The 13874-nt window shown below is 34.1% G+C and overlaps 1 pseudogene; it reads right to left on the reverse strand.

The window, feature by feature from the left end:
- Positions 1-4796: 4796 nt before the first annotated feature.
- LOC104113681 (eukaryotic translation initiation factor 6-2-like) lies at positions 4797-12470 on the reverse strand (annotated as a pseudogene).
- Between the last annotated feature and the right edge of the window lie 1404 nt (positions 12471-13874).

Raw genomic sequence — 13874 nt, forward strand, 5'->3', positions numbered from 1 at the left:
GTTTATGGGTGGATTGACGACGATGATTGTTTTGGTGGTGTTTGGTTGGTTTGTATCTGTCACACTAGGCGTTAATGGGAGAGTTGTAGGTGTTGTATATGTGTTATTAGATTTGGCTAGGTAAGTTGTCGATATATCATTGCTTGGGTCAGGAGGGGCTGGTGGGTGAATAGGTGGGGGGTCAGAGGATTGTAAATCTGTCATAGTAAAAATTAGAGAGAAGGAAATTTTTTTTTTGATCGGTACCACAGTTTGATACCGTAATTTATGAGAATATTTACATTAGTAAACGTGTCTTTTCTCAAACTCAATATAATTATTATTTGTGTATAAGGTAAGTTTATCATTACTTTTGTCAGTAATTATTTATATGCAAAATAATCAATATGTCAGTTAGAGATCGTCCTCATCTATCTAATTTGACTAATACAACTAAAATCAAATTTTGCTCTACATATTCCAAAACTTGAACTAAAGAGAATATGTTATTTTTGTCAAACTAAAGAGAATATGTAAAGCTAGAATTGATGTACTTTCCGTATTTTCTTTTCTTGTTGTCAAGCTATATTGAATAAAATAACAACAGTTATCGGTCCCAAACAATTTTGGTGTTACCAATAAGCTATGAAAGCGTGATGCAAAAAAAATAAAATATGAAAACAAGTTTGGTGTTGCTCTCACAATTTTTTTTTTTTTTTGTTGCTAAAGCTCTCACAAGTTACAAAGGCCAAAGGATTATAATTCTAACAAAAAAGAGCTTTCTTTTATGATTGTTTTGTAAACTCACTACATAAAATACTTCCATGATATTAAATATATATCATACCTATCAAAGTGTGGCATTCACTTTTTCATAAAGACATCTAAATTTTACTAATAGCTTATAAAAAAAAATAAAACCTTCAAATTTTCACTTCTTAATTCAAATGTTTAGTAGAATTAGTCTTAGAGTACGCGTTTTGCACGTGTATTTATATTAATGGGTACTCAATTTTTAAAAATCACATTATGTGTTTGAGTTATTAAATAAAAATTAGAAGAAGGGTATGTTCTTTAAAATGATGAATATCGATCTCGTTTGGCAAACTTAATGAAAGAAATCTTGCTCCATCAAAGTTTTTAGATGTCTTATTGTGATTTTAAAATTATTGGCATTTCTATTGCCTAATACTGAAACAAATAAATCAGAAAAATACTTTTATGGTTATTCAAAGATTTGTCAAATAAAATAAATTGAAAAGCTGAATAATTAATTTTTTTGGTATCTTAGAGATTTGAGAATGAAAAGGTTGGCCTTGTAGCTCACAAAACAATTGATAAATGATGATGCAAAGTCTAAGAATAATTGTTGAGTTAATGTCTTTTCAAAAATAACTTAATATATAAAAATAAATAAGGAGCGATCATTTGCTGAAATGAATGTGAAAAGAAACAAAAAGATAATTATAAAAATTAACTCACATTTAAAATAAATTTTATCTACTAATATTTCGTCCTTATTGCTTTATGTTTGTATTTTATCAATGTGACTTTTAATACTATTACTAAATTTGCTCTATTTTCTGATATCTTACTACCAATGCCTTTTTTTTTTATATAGAAATAAATTTATGTAGCCTAAGAGTTTTATAAATTTAAAAATAATTTTACCTATATAAATTTGAAGAAAAAACTGAATTGGATACTTTGAATTACTAATTGGTTAATTAATTTAAGAACTAACCATTGGTTCTCAACCTTAAAGCAAAAATTTATTTATTTGTTGATTCAAATCCATATTAGCTCAAACTTTAAATATTTAAATATAACTATAATTTCGTCCAAGCATTTAAAACGTGGAAAACTCCTTCCCACCCTTTCAAATCTTAATTAATATTAGTTTATCTAAATTTAAATTTAAATAGATATTTTTGCAATATACTCTAAGTACCTAGATATTGGAGTTCGTACATTGTTCTGAAAGATTTAATTCAAATAGTAGATAATCATGTCTACTATTTTATTCTTATTAATTTTAGTTTGTATTTTAATCAATTTTACTCTTAATGCTATATTATAATTGATATTCATCCTTTACTATTTTTTTCACCGTCAATTTGCTTGATCTTATGGAAACAAATTTGTATATCAAAGATTTTTGTCAACTAAAAAATTAATTCTAGTTAGATGATGCATTTGAAAAATAGTTGGATTATAGTTTTTTGCTAATAATTAATTCAAAGATTTAATTATTTAATTTTATTGTGATAGTAACTCATTAGATTTTTGTTCATGCCAAATTTTAAATATTGAATTATAACATGAAAAAATGACGATTATGTCACGTTACTAAAATAAAGAATAATTCATATAAGGTAATTTAATTTTAAAGTTAAAAAAAATCAATTAGCCCGAATGGTTTCCATGATGTTCCCCTATATTTTCTTACCACCATTGAACGTGCATGTGTTGGGTGAGTTTATTAAAGCGTTTAATTAATAGAATTTTAGTTGATGTTAAAATCCTACATATTAAGAACTTAATATGGAATGATATCAGTTATATAAATTATTTAAATAAGAAAACAATTTAAACAAGGTAAAATCTTAATTGATTTGAATTCCTAAATATTAGGACTTGATACATAATTTAATTAAGGAACTAAGTCCTAAGTATTAGGAAATAATTTGAATTACTATTTTGTCTAATATGAAATTTATTTTAAAATGGTAAAAAAAGGCGAATGACATTTCACTAAGGGCCTTCGTGCTTTTAATATAGTATAGATATAGATATAGATATAGATATAGATAGGTAGATAGATAGATAACTAAACTTAGAAATTAATGAATTGTGTAGACTTAACTCAAACGAGAAGATAGTGACGCTGTTATTTAGGTCTCAAATAAGGTAAATTTTGTAGTTCATGATCTAGGCTAATTTGGTTTTTCTACATAGGTATACCTTTTAAAAATTTCTTTAACCTTGTGTAAACTTTCTGATTTATATTTACTCCATTGGTTACACATGTAATTGAAGAAGAAAAAAAAAGTAAAGCAAGAAAAGTTGACATTTGAACACTCAGGCAAATTGATTTCGGATTTGTGACATCGCGGTGCAAGGTAAGGACTGATTATGTCAGAGAAAGTTGATTTTGACATGGTTAATTATGAGTATAATAGCATGTTTGGCTATTATACTCATAACATTCACATTTGTATATAATAACTGATTATATGCAAAATAATTTGCAACTAGTCAGAGACTGTCTACATCTATCAACTTTGACCGATAATGATTTAATTCCAATTTTGTCTAATAGCATTCCAAAACCTGAACTGAAAAGAATATATGCAATTTAAAGTTGTTCATCACCATTCATAATAGAAAATAAAATTATTCTTAGATTTTCATAGATCTCTTTTTTTGTCCTTTGCATAGACAGCATAAAATATTAAAAAAAATACACTCAAAATTAATTAATGCGTCTAATCTATCAACAAATGATAATTTACATTTTTGTCAATGACTTTTCCCAACTATATAAGGACAAAACTCTTTGACTCTAAAACATGAAATGAGTACACAAAGAGAAGCATAACTTCAATAGTGATTTTGCATATTCTTCTTTTCTTTCGTACCACCATCCTTATCATCTTTGTCCTTTTTAATCGAGTGACTAGAATTTCTAGAGCAGTCAAAAGTTGGTGAAGGTCTTGAATTAGATTAATTAATTGAATCTAAAAAGGTTTTTATCTAAGATCTGATTTATTCGATATTGAAACTCTTCTATTGTTTTGAAATTGTATCCGGTATCAGCAGTTGGCAATTCATATTATTGGATTTCTTGAAATCTAAAAAGTTGGTGAACCTCTCTAGTTTCAATTGAATATAATTGGGATTGTTATCCAAATAGTCGGTCATATTTAATGTTTACTTTATTTAACCGGTATACATAGATTATACAGTGATTATATATAATTATACATATATTATACATGAATTATATCTATATTATATATTCGCCGACTATTTTAAATTTAAGAGATTAGGTGGGCGACTATTTTTATTAAATCTTCAATATAATTCAAGCTCTTCAACACCTTTTAATCCAATTCAAAATCAGAAGCTCATAGGTGTGTAGGGTTAATATACAATTGAAAATAATTATTTTTTTCACCTGAGTGCTACCTTTTCGGAATATAATCAATTAGCAGCTCTCTATCTCTTTCTTAAAAGTGGCATAAAACATTATTGTAACGCAAGAAACTGCTCTGAATATTACGCCAATTCAATTATCACCTCAAGTGGAAAGCAACTGTTCATCGTCACCAATGGGATCCCATGGATTGAAAGGGAAAACACCAATGATTTTAATTTTTGTTGTTTTGCTTGTAATCTTATCCTTCTCTTGAGTATTTCAAATTTTGAAATTTATTTATTTATTTAGACATAATTCGAATTGACTCACATGGATGATTAATCCAATTATTACCTCATTATTTTAAAGGGTCATTTGGGTTGTGTCCTAAGGGATAATAATCTCGAAATAAATAATATTATAGTACTAACATTTTACCACTGTACCAAAATCTGTGCGTGACGTAGGACAAGCAAAATTAAGAGGAGCTGGGAGAAGCTCAAACTTTAATAATGAATAGAAAAACTCCAAAGAACATGCAACATAAACCACAGAACTCAAAGAATACTGTCGTCTGTCGACCAATGATTTTCCGATAAATAATAGATTTGAACTCATAACTTTAAAAATATGATAGGTTTAATGTCAAGAATCTTGAAGGTTGAACCATAAAACTTCAATCTTGGATCCGCCTATGATCAATAATACCCAACTCAGTTGCTGTAGTGTCTGAGCCACAAAATGCTGTCCCGTCATTAACACTCAATCCAGCAGCTAACCACATCACTTGTTCCTCGGCACAGAGGAACCTGAAGAAGATTTGCAAGCTCACGCAGCTCTTGATCGGATGTATGAGGATGGACCTGTTGTTCAAAATAGAGTTTCACCAAAATCAGGAAGAAGATTAGTAATAACATTTGTGTCTTGTTGCTGCCCGCACCTGTCAACAAGCAGTAACTCATTTCCCCTTCCCTAATTTTCTCTCTCTCCATTAAAGAAAATTTACTTATCAAGCCCCCTGTGAGATCAAGGTTTACTTAGCATCTGGGCCCAAACATAAAGTATAACTTGGTCCAACTTGGGCTTTTTATTTAATGTACAGATTAGTCCATTGTATAGGGTAATACACTGTAATAGCATTTCTGATTTTTCAATTCATTTTCTTACAGAGAACAAAAGTCGGTTCTCTCATTTCTCTCTTTATCTTCTTCCTCTCAAACCCTAACTATCATCTCTACGATTTCGATATTTTTGTATGTTTTCATGGTATCAGAGCTATGGATGTGAAAGATCTTGTTATTCTCGTTCGTCCGGTGCTACCCTTCACCATATTTGATTGAGTTTTTCGCGGTCTCGTCAGTAAGACGATTTTCTCGTAAAAATTATTTTTTTTTTAATTTTTTTTGTGATCCTTCTCTGGAAACAGTCTGTAATTGAGTGGAGGATGTTCAATCGTTGATGAAGTCTCCTTGATTCCAAGCTTTGGTGGTGAGTTTTTCCAGAATTCTCAAACTAGGGTTTTCTGTGGTTCATACCTGGTTTGGCTTCATCCTCAGAAGTTGAGTGTCTTTGATATGTGAAGGCTGTAACTTCCTCCAGTGCTGAAGAAGTTAGGTAATTTCGATCTATTACTCATAAGTAATTTTTTCTAATCTGCAAGTTATTTCTCATATTAGACTTTTGGTCTTTCTCGCATGTGTTGATTCTGAGGGATTTGTTGTTGTGTATTGAGTATTGAATATGACGGGAATCGATAGTTCTACTCCTTACTCTCCTGACCCTTCTAGTCCTCTCCATCTTCACTCCTCTGATATTTCTGGATCATGCTTGGTGTCAGTCCCTTTCTCTGGTACTGGTTATGGAGGTTGGAAAAGGAGTATGGTAGTTTCCTTGTCTGCAAAAAATAAAATTGCATTCATTGATGGAACTTGTCCTAAACCACATGATAATTTTCCACAACTACAACAATGGAACATATGTAATAATATGGTAATATCATGGATAACCAGTTCCTTAACCCCAACTATTGCTGAATCTGTATAATATTCTTAGGCTGTTGAAAGTATATGGAGACAGTTAGAAAGTAGATATGGTGCTGTCAATGGAACCAAAGTCTTTGAACTTAAAAAGGAACTCGCATTTACTTCTCAGGGTTCCTCGGATATAGCTTCATACTTTAACAAACTTAAGAAGCTATGGGATGAGTTAGAAATGATGCGTAAGAAACATTCAAATTCCTGTGTCTGTCCTGCCAAGTCTGGTGCCCAAAAGGAAGAGGAAGAAGATAAAGTACACTAATTCCTCATGAGACTAAATGAAGTATATGTGAGTATAAGAAGTAATCTCTTAATGATGAATCCATTACCATCTCTTGATACTGTATACAAAATTCTTCTCCAAGATGAGAGGCAAAGACAAGTCAATCCCATATCTCAGTTTAATCCAGAGTCATCATCCTTCAATATGAATTTCTCTAACAAATCTCAAGCTCATCCAATTTCTACTCAAAGGTCATACAATCAGAGGGTTAATTTTGATCAGACAAAGGGTAATCTCTTCTGCAAATATTGTAAGAAACCTGGGCATCCTATTGACAAATGTTACAAACTCCATGATTTTCCACAAAACTTCAAGTTCACTAAAGGCAAAAGGATGGTGGCCAATGCCTGTGTGGATGAGACTACTATTCCTATGGGTGGAATTCAGTCTGAACATGGTTCTTTGGTGCCTAGTCTCACAAAGGAGCAATACTCACAGCTGATAACCCTGCTGCAACAAACCCATGTGTCTGATTCTGGTCAATCTGGTCCTCAATCCAACCTTACAGCTTCTGCTAATTTTGCCGGTACCTTGTTGCATACTAATATAGTTGGTCCTTCTGTTTCTTTCATGTTTTCACATTCTTCTGGTTCTGTGTGGATTGTGGACTCTGGTGCCATAGACCATATGACTGCTAGCAAAGATCTTCTTTTTGATATCAGTCCACTCACTATACCTTTACTTGTTTCACTTCTTAATGGATATAAAGCAAGAGTGACTTGCATTGGTTCTTTTGCTCTAACACCCTCTATCACTCTTCATAATGTACTCATCATCCCTTCCTTTCATCATAATCTGATTTCTGTGTCAAAGCTTATACAGCAGTTGCATTGCATTGTCCAATTTGGTCCTTACTCTTGTGTGTTACAGGGCCCTTCTCTGAAGATGCCTCTGGAACTTGGTAAATTGGACAATGGGCTTTATAAGCTAGTGCAACAGTATACATTTCATCATACTCCTCCTCCCCCTGAAGTACAACTTTCAAATAGCAAAGTCTGCAACTTACCATCTTTGTGTAATAGTGTTTCTGACCATTCACCTGTAAATGTTTCATCTGTGTCACATACTACACATGTACATAATTCATTTTGCAATAAAGTTGCTATGAATAAATCAGATGTGCTTTGGCATAATAGGCTTGTACATGTGCCTTTTGTGAGAATGAAAACTATTTTTGTATCGTCTGATATCCTTTCTGATAAATAATCTTTTCCTTGTCATATTTGTCCTTTATCTAGGCAAACTATGCTTTCTTTTCCTGCTAGTACCATACATAACACCAAACCCTTTCAGTTGATTCACATAGATACATGGGGACCCTACCACACCCCTACTCACACCAACTTTAAATATTTTCTTACCATTGTTGATGACTATTCAAGGTCCACTTGGACTCATCTTATGGGGTCCAAGAGTAATACTTTTACTCTACTAAAGGCATTTATTGCAATGATTCAAACCCAGTTTAATGTCACTGTTCAAAAGGTCAGAAGTGATAATGCCCTTGAAATAGGAGGCAGTAACTCTGCTGTTTTATTCTTTTCTGATAATGGCATAATTCACCAAACTAGCTGCCCTCACACTCCTCAACAAAATGGGGTGGTAGAGAGAAAGCATAGAACCTTACTTGAGGCCTCTAGGGCACTGATGTTTCAATCCAAAATTCCTATTAGGTTTTGGGGAGATTGTTTACTCACAGCTACCTACATCATTAACAAATTACCTTCCAAACTCCTAAATAACAAATCACCTTTTGAATTTTTGTATGGTTTTCCTTCAAATTATTCTCACCTTAGGACCTTTGGGTGTTTATGCTATGCTATTGTTCCCATACCTCAAAGAGAAATTTAAGCCTAGAGCCACACCATGTGTGTTCCTTGGATATCCTTTTGCCAAGAAAGGATATAAACTCTATAACATGCAGAATAAACAATGTTTCTTTTCTAGAGATGTGGTATTTCATGAGAACATCTTCCCTTTCTCCACATCTACTCCACCTTCTTCACCTGTTAAACCTCAGGTGTATTGTGATGACTCTCCTTTCCATTTACCTGCCTTCACCAATGTTTCCTCTTCACCTAGTAGCCCATTTTCCCCTGCTGCTTCCTCTCCACCTTCTCTACCTGCTGATTCTTCTTCCCTTGATTCTGCTTCATCTGAATCCTTGTTTTCTCATTCATCTCCTTTGTCTCTTGTTCTTGACCACCAACAGCCTGTCCTTGATTCCATTTCTTCTGTATTACCCTTTTCTTCCCCAGTTTTACCTACTAATCCAGTGGTTAGAAAATTTACTAGGAATCATTCTCTTCCTTCTCATTTGAAAGATTATGTCTGTCAACTTCCCCCTTCCTTTTCTGGTGCAACTGCATTCCTTCCACATGCAGTAGTAGAACCATCTTCTTACTCTCAGGTTGCACACGTTCCTGCTTGGCAGGAAGCTATGAGGAAGGAGTTTGAGGCCTTAGAGGCCAATCACACTTGGGACATTGTTGAGCTACCCAAAGGGAAGAAATCAATTGGGTGCAAGTGGGTCTATAAAGTAAAGTATAGGGCTGATGGAAGTTTTGAAAGATACAAGGCTAGACTGGTTGTTAGGGGAGATACTCAGGTGGAAGGGATAGATTTCAATGAGACTTTCTCTCATGTGGTTAAAATGTCTACTGTCAAATGTTTAATAGCTGTTGCTGTCAAGAAACAATGGTCTTTATTCCAATTAGATGTCAACAATGTCTTTCTTCATGGTGACCTTGATGAAGAAGTCTACATGAAAATTCTTCTTGGTCTTTCAGTTTCTAGTGTATCTGGTTCCACTTCTGCCCCTTTAGCTTGTAAGCTACAGAAATCTCTCTATGGACTACGCCAAGCTTCTAGACAATGGTATACCAAGTTGTCCCAAGCTCTATGCACAAGAGGGTATACTCACTCCATTAATGATTACTCCTTATTTGTTAAAGATATGCCTGGTAATTTGGTGATATTAGCTGTGTATGTGGATGACATAATCCTCACTGGGGATGACTTACCTAAAATTGCTACTCTTAAACTGTTTTTGGATGCTGAATTTAAGATTAAGGACCTAGGACTTTTGCACTATTTTTTGGGGATTGAAATTGGCTACTTTCCTGGTGGTGTACTCTTAAATCAGAGAAAGTTTATCTTTAACTTACTCAAAGATTATGATTGCTTAGATGTTAGTCCTGTAGTCTGTCCATTGGATTTGAATATCAAATTGCAAGCAGGTTCTGGAGATTTACTTCCTAATCCAGCAGATTTCAGAAGTTTAATTGGTAAATTGCTATTTCTTACTCACATCAGACCGGATTTATGTTTTTTAGTGCAACACCTTAGTCAATTTAATCAATCTTCTCGTGTGCCTCACATGACAATTACTCTACATGTCTTAAGATACCTAAAGGGGACTGTTGACCTTGGCTTGTTCTATTCCTCAGTTTCTGATTTTTCTTTGACTGCTTACTCTGACAGTGACTGGGCTGCCTGTGTAGATACTAGAAAATCCGTGACTGGTTTCTGCATTTTTTTGGGTGATAGTTTGATTGGGTGGAAGTCTAAGAAATAACCAATTGTTTCTCTGTCCTTTGTTGAGGCAGAGTATCGTGCATTGAGCAAAGTGGTCGCTGAATTAACATGGTTAACTCGCTTACTTACTGATATTTGTGTGCCTGCTTCTCTTCCTGTTTCTGTGTTTTGTGACAGCCAGGCAACCATCCACATTGCCAAGAATCCAATTTTTCATGAGCGTACTAAGCACATAGAGGTGGATTGCCATTTCATTCGGACAAAGCTCTTAGAGGGATTGATTTCCCTATCCCACATTTCCACTGCCAAGCAGCCTGCTGATATTCTGACTAAACCTTTGCCTGGTCCTCTTCACCAGCAGCACTTAAGCAAGTTGAAGGTGTTCGCCCCCTTCAACTTGAGGAGGGGTGTTGAGATCAAGGATTACTTAGCATCTGGGCCCAAACATAAAGTATAACTTGGGCCAACTTGAGCCTCTTATTTAATGTACAAATTAGTCCATTGTATAGGGTAATACACTGTAATAACATTTCTGATTTTTCAATTCATTTTCTTACAGAGAACAAAAGTCGGTTCTCTCATTTCTCTCTCTATCTTCTTCCTCTCAAACCCTAACCATCATCTCTACGATTTCGATATTTTTGAATGTTTTCACCCCCCTGTTGGAGAAAGAACAATAGCTGCCAACAAGAATATTCCCAGCTATAGTTTGCCGAAAAACTTCAACACCAAGAACATCAGCAATCATCTATTCAGTGTCCTGGTAAATAGAAAAAGCTAACATAGTATTGGCGAAGCTAAGAATTTTTCTAAGGGTATTCAAATTTGAAAGAAGTAAAAAAAATTTCTGACAAAGGGTGTTCAATATGTATTATATATACCTCTAAAATGTAATATTTTACCTATATATACAGTGCAATTTTTTGACGAAGGGTGGTTAGTTGACCACCCTTGTGACCATGTGGCTTCGCCACTGAACATAAGGATGACACAAGAACATGATAAGTAAGCTGGTCAGTCTATTAAATGATATTAGGTAACTTTCAGGATCTAACCTACTCTTGAATCTAAGTTATCCCAAAGGAAAAAAATGACTATTGCTGAATCTTGACAAACTCAGGCTACAGTTGAATCTATATTCTGGTCGTGAAAATTCAAAAGCTCGACGTGAGTATATGGTAATGATAGAATATGTTTAAACAGCATAGAGTACAGCAGATGTGGTAGTAAAAGAGAAGCGCCAAGGGCTAACACGAGGAGATGAATAAACGCTTGCCCTAGTAGAAGTCAATCAACATATCGCCTTCCTTGGAGCTAAACATAGTGTTAGATTACATAATATTAGACGGAAGACGCTTAAGTAATACATACTGGAACATTCTACATAAAGGCCTAGAACTATGATTTTTTTATAACCTAGAAATCCCCTAGGACTAGGACTACAATTTCAGATATCCTTTCTCTAGTCACACACATCCTAACACACTAATGCCACATTTCTGGCTTGTAACTAAGTGAATCCAGTTATTCCTATAAGTTTATTCACGGCCTTCGTCTAAGCAGATGAAAGAAAAAAAGTATATCAATGGATCCAATCGATATTTATTTTTTCAATTACGGATAAAGAAACCAACCTTTCGTTATTTACATATTCATATCCACAATAAACAAATAAAATATTAGAATTATCATATCAGACTGCTTTAATTTTAACAGACCGCTTGTGTTTTCTATATAAAATAGAAAATTGGCCAAATGTGTAGACAATCATTGACAACGCAAAACATCACAATAGTTACCTAATGTGCCACTCAAAACATTGCTCAATATCCGGAATATATAGGGAGGGAAATGAACTTTCAGAGATCACATAATATCATTCCATTCTATAAGAAAAGAAGCAAATAAATACCTTGTCAAGATCACGATGTATAAGAGCAACATGATCATTGCATGCTATGCAGTTTTCCAGGTTAGAATGTGGCTCTTTAATGCATTGTACCTCAACAGAATCTGGAAGACTATTCCTCAAGTGCTGAAGTTCTTCAACCACCAAAAGAGACACAAAGTCAGATGCTAAGTCAAAGAAATACCAGAGGATAGAAGTGATGAATGAAAGGCACTATGACCAAGTTAGAATGACATCACAGTCCTACCAAATAAACATGAAACTATAGAGTGAAAGCTAAACATCCTGATCTACAAAGAGCGTGTTTGAATCTTTTTTTGATATGGACGTGCTTGAGTCTTTTTTTCACAATATTATGAAGCATGAAAATATAGAAGTTTGCAATAAGAACTAATAACACATCTTTAATAGAATTGTCATCAGACTATCATCTTAGAGGAAAATATAACTGGAAGCATTATACTAGTAGAGACATTCCTGGATTTCCTTAATCCCACATTGACAATCAATAATACTAATTTTCCCATCACCATCCCTATTCTCCAAATTCATTTCAGCCAATGTTTTCTGATTCAAACACCTCATACATTCGAAGCTAGAGATGGGGGGCATATAGAAAGAGAATTCCAGATATGCTACACTATAACTATGAGAAGAACTAATCCCAAAAAAATACTTTAAGAATGGAATAAGATTTTGGTTGGAATAATACTTATTGAGATAAATATAAGATGAAATTATTTACCCGTAAAATGGTACATGTGAATTTATACGTAGTTTCTAGACAAGTGAATTAATTCGATCCTGAAATAATAAAATAATTGAAGAAATACGCAATACTTAGCCTTGAAGTGAAGATAAAATCGCAGAAACAGTAATTCCGGGAGCAGAGCTTCCGGGCACAACAATGATGAAATCAAGGAACAAGAAGATAAAATTGTATAATGCTTTTTATCGATTATAGCGTAAGATTGTCAGAAAAATCGTGTCCATTACAATGATACCAGAGCTCACTATTTATAGTTGCACCTAGGGAACAAGGTCCTAGGATCATGCCCTTCTTTATTGTCAATTATAATGGCCATTGAAGAAGGTGTAACGGTGAGTATAAATCACAAATTCTCTGTAACGGGCAGTGCATTAAATGCTGTAAAATATTCTCCATTAAATGCTATCGAACGAAGGGTATTTATTGCATCTTTACGAGTGTCATTCTTTCCGGTGACAAACGAGACAATTGCCTTTGGTTTTAACTATCCCCTGCCTTAGGTTCCACGTGTCCCTCTCTTAAACAGCCACGTAGCATAATATATTTTACCCTATACAAATAGTCCCCCTGCTTTCCGATGACATAACTTTGTGTTATCGGAAGTTGCTAGAAACACTCTTTTTGGCGGGAATTACTATGATTCCTCCTAAAAAGCTTCTGACGGTTGATTAGCCGCACGTCTCTCCGCATTTAATGCCCCAAACACACGTCATCCCACGATTCAACATAAATTTTTCCGGTTATCGAGGTAACCATGACCACAAATTTAGCCGCCTAAACTTTTACTTATACGCATAAATCTCTCCTTCATTCATACTCCATAACTCTTCAAACTCTCTATAACTCTCTTTATTCAACTTGTATCCTGTTCTTCAACCTTTCTTTAACTCTCTTCAAACAAAAAAAGCCTTTCCTTCTTCCATAACATATAATGGCTTCTTTTTCAAAGAATACCAGTTCCTCAAAGAACAAGAACAAAGCGGAGGACACTGCTCCTCCAACAGTGGGCACCATCATCCCTAGAAGTCTTGTTACAACAAAAGACTTCGAAGAGAAATTTCCTTCTGTTAGCCCTCGTACATGGTCGTTAGCAGGTATCCTTCTTCCATCCGTCCTTCCAGCATTACTGTTGTGAAGGAAGATTGTCGTTGCCAGGACCTAGACATTATCTGTCACGACCCAAATCCGTAATAGGCCGAGACTGCACCTAACGTCGCCGT

The sequence above is a fragment of the Nicotiana tomentosiformis genome, chromosome 2, assembly GCF_000390325.3.
Source record: "Nicotiana tomentosiformis chromosome 2, ASM39032v3, whole genome shotgun sequence".
Taxonomy (NCBI): domain Eukaryota; kingdom Viridiplantae; phylum Streptophyta; class Magnoliopsida; order Solanales; family Solanaceae; genus Nicotiana; species Nicotiana tomentosiformis.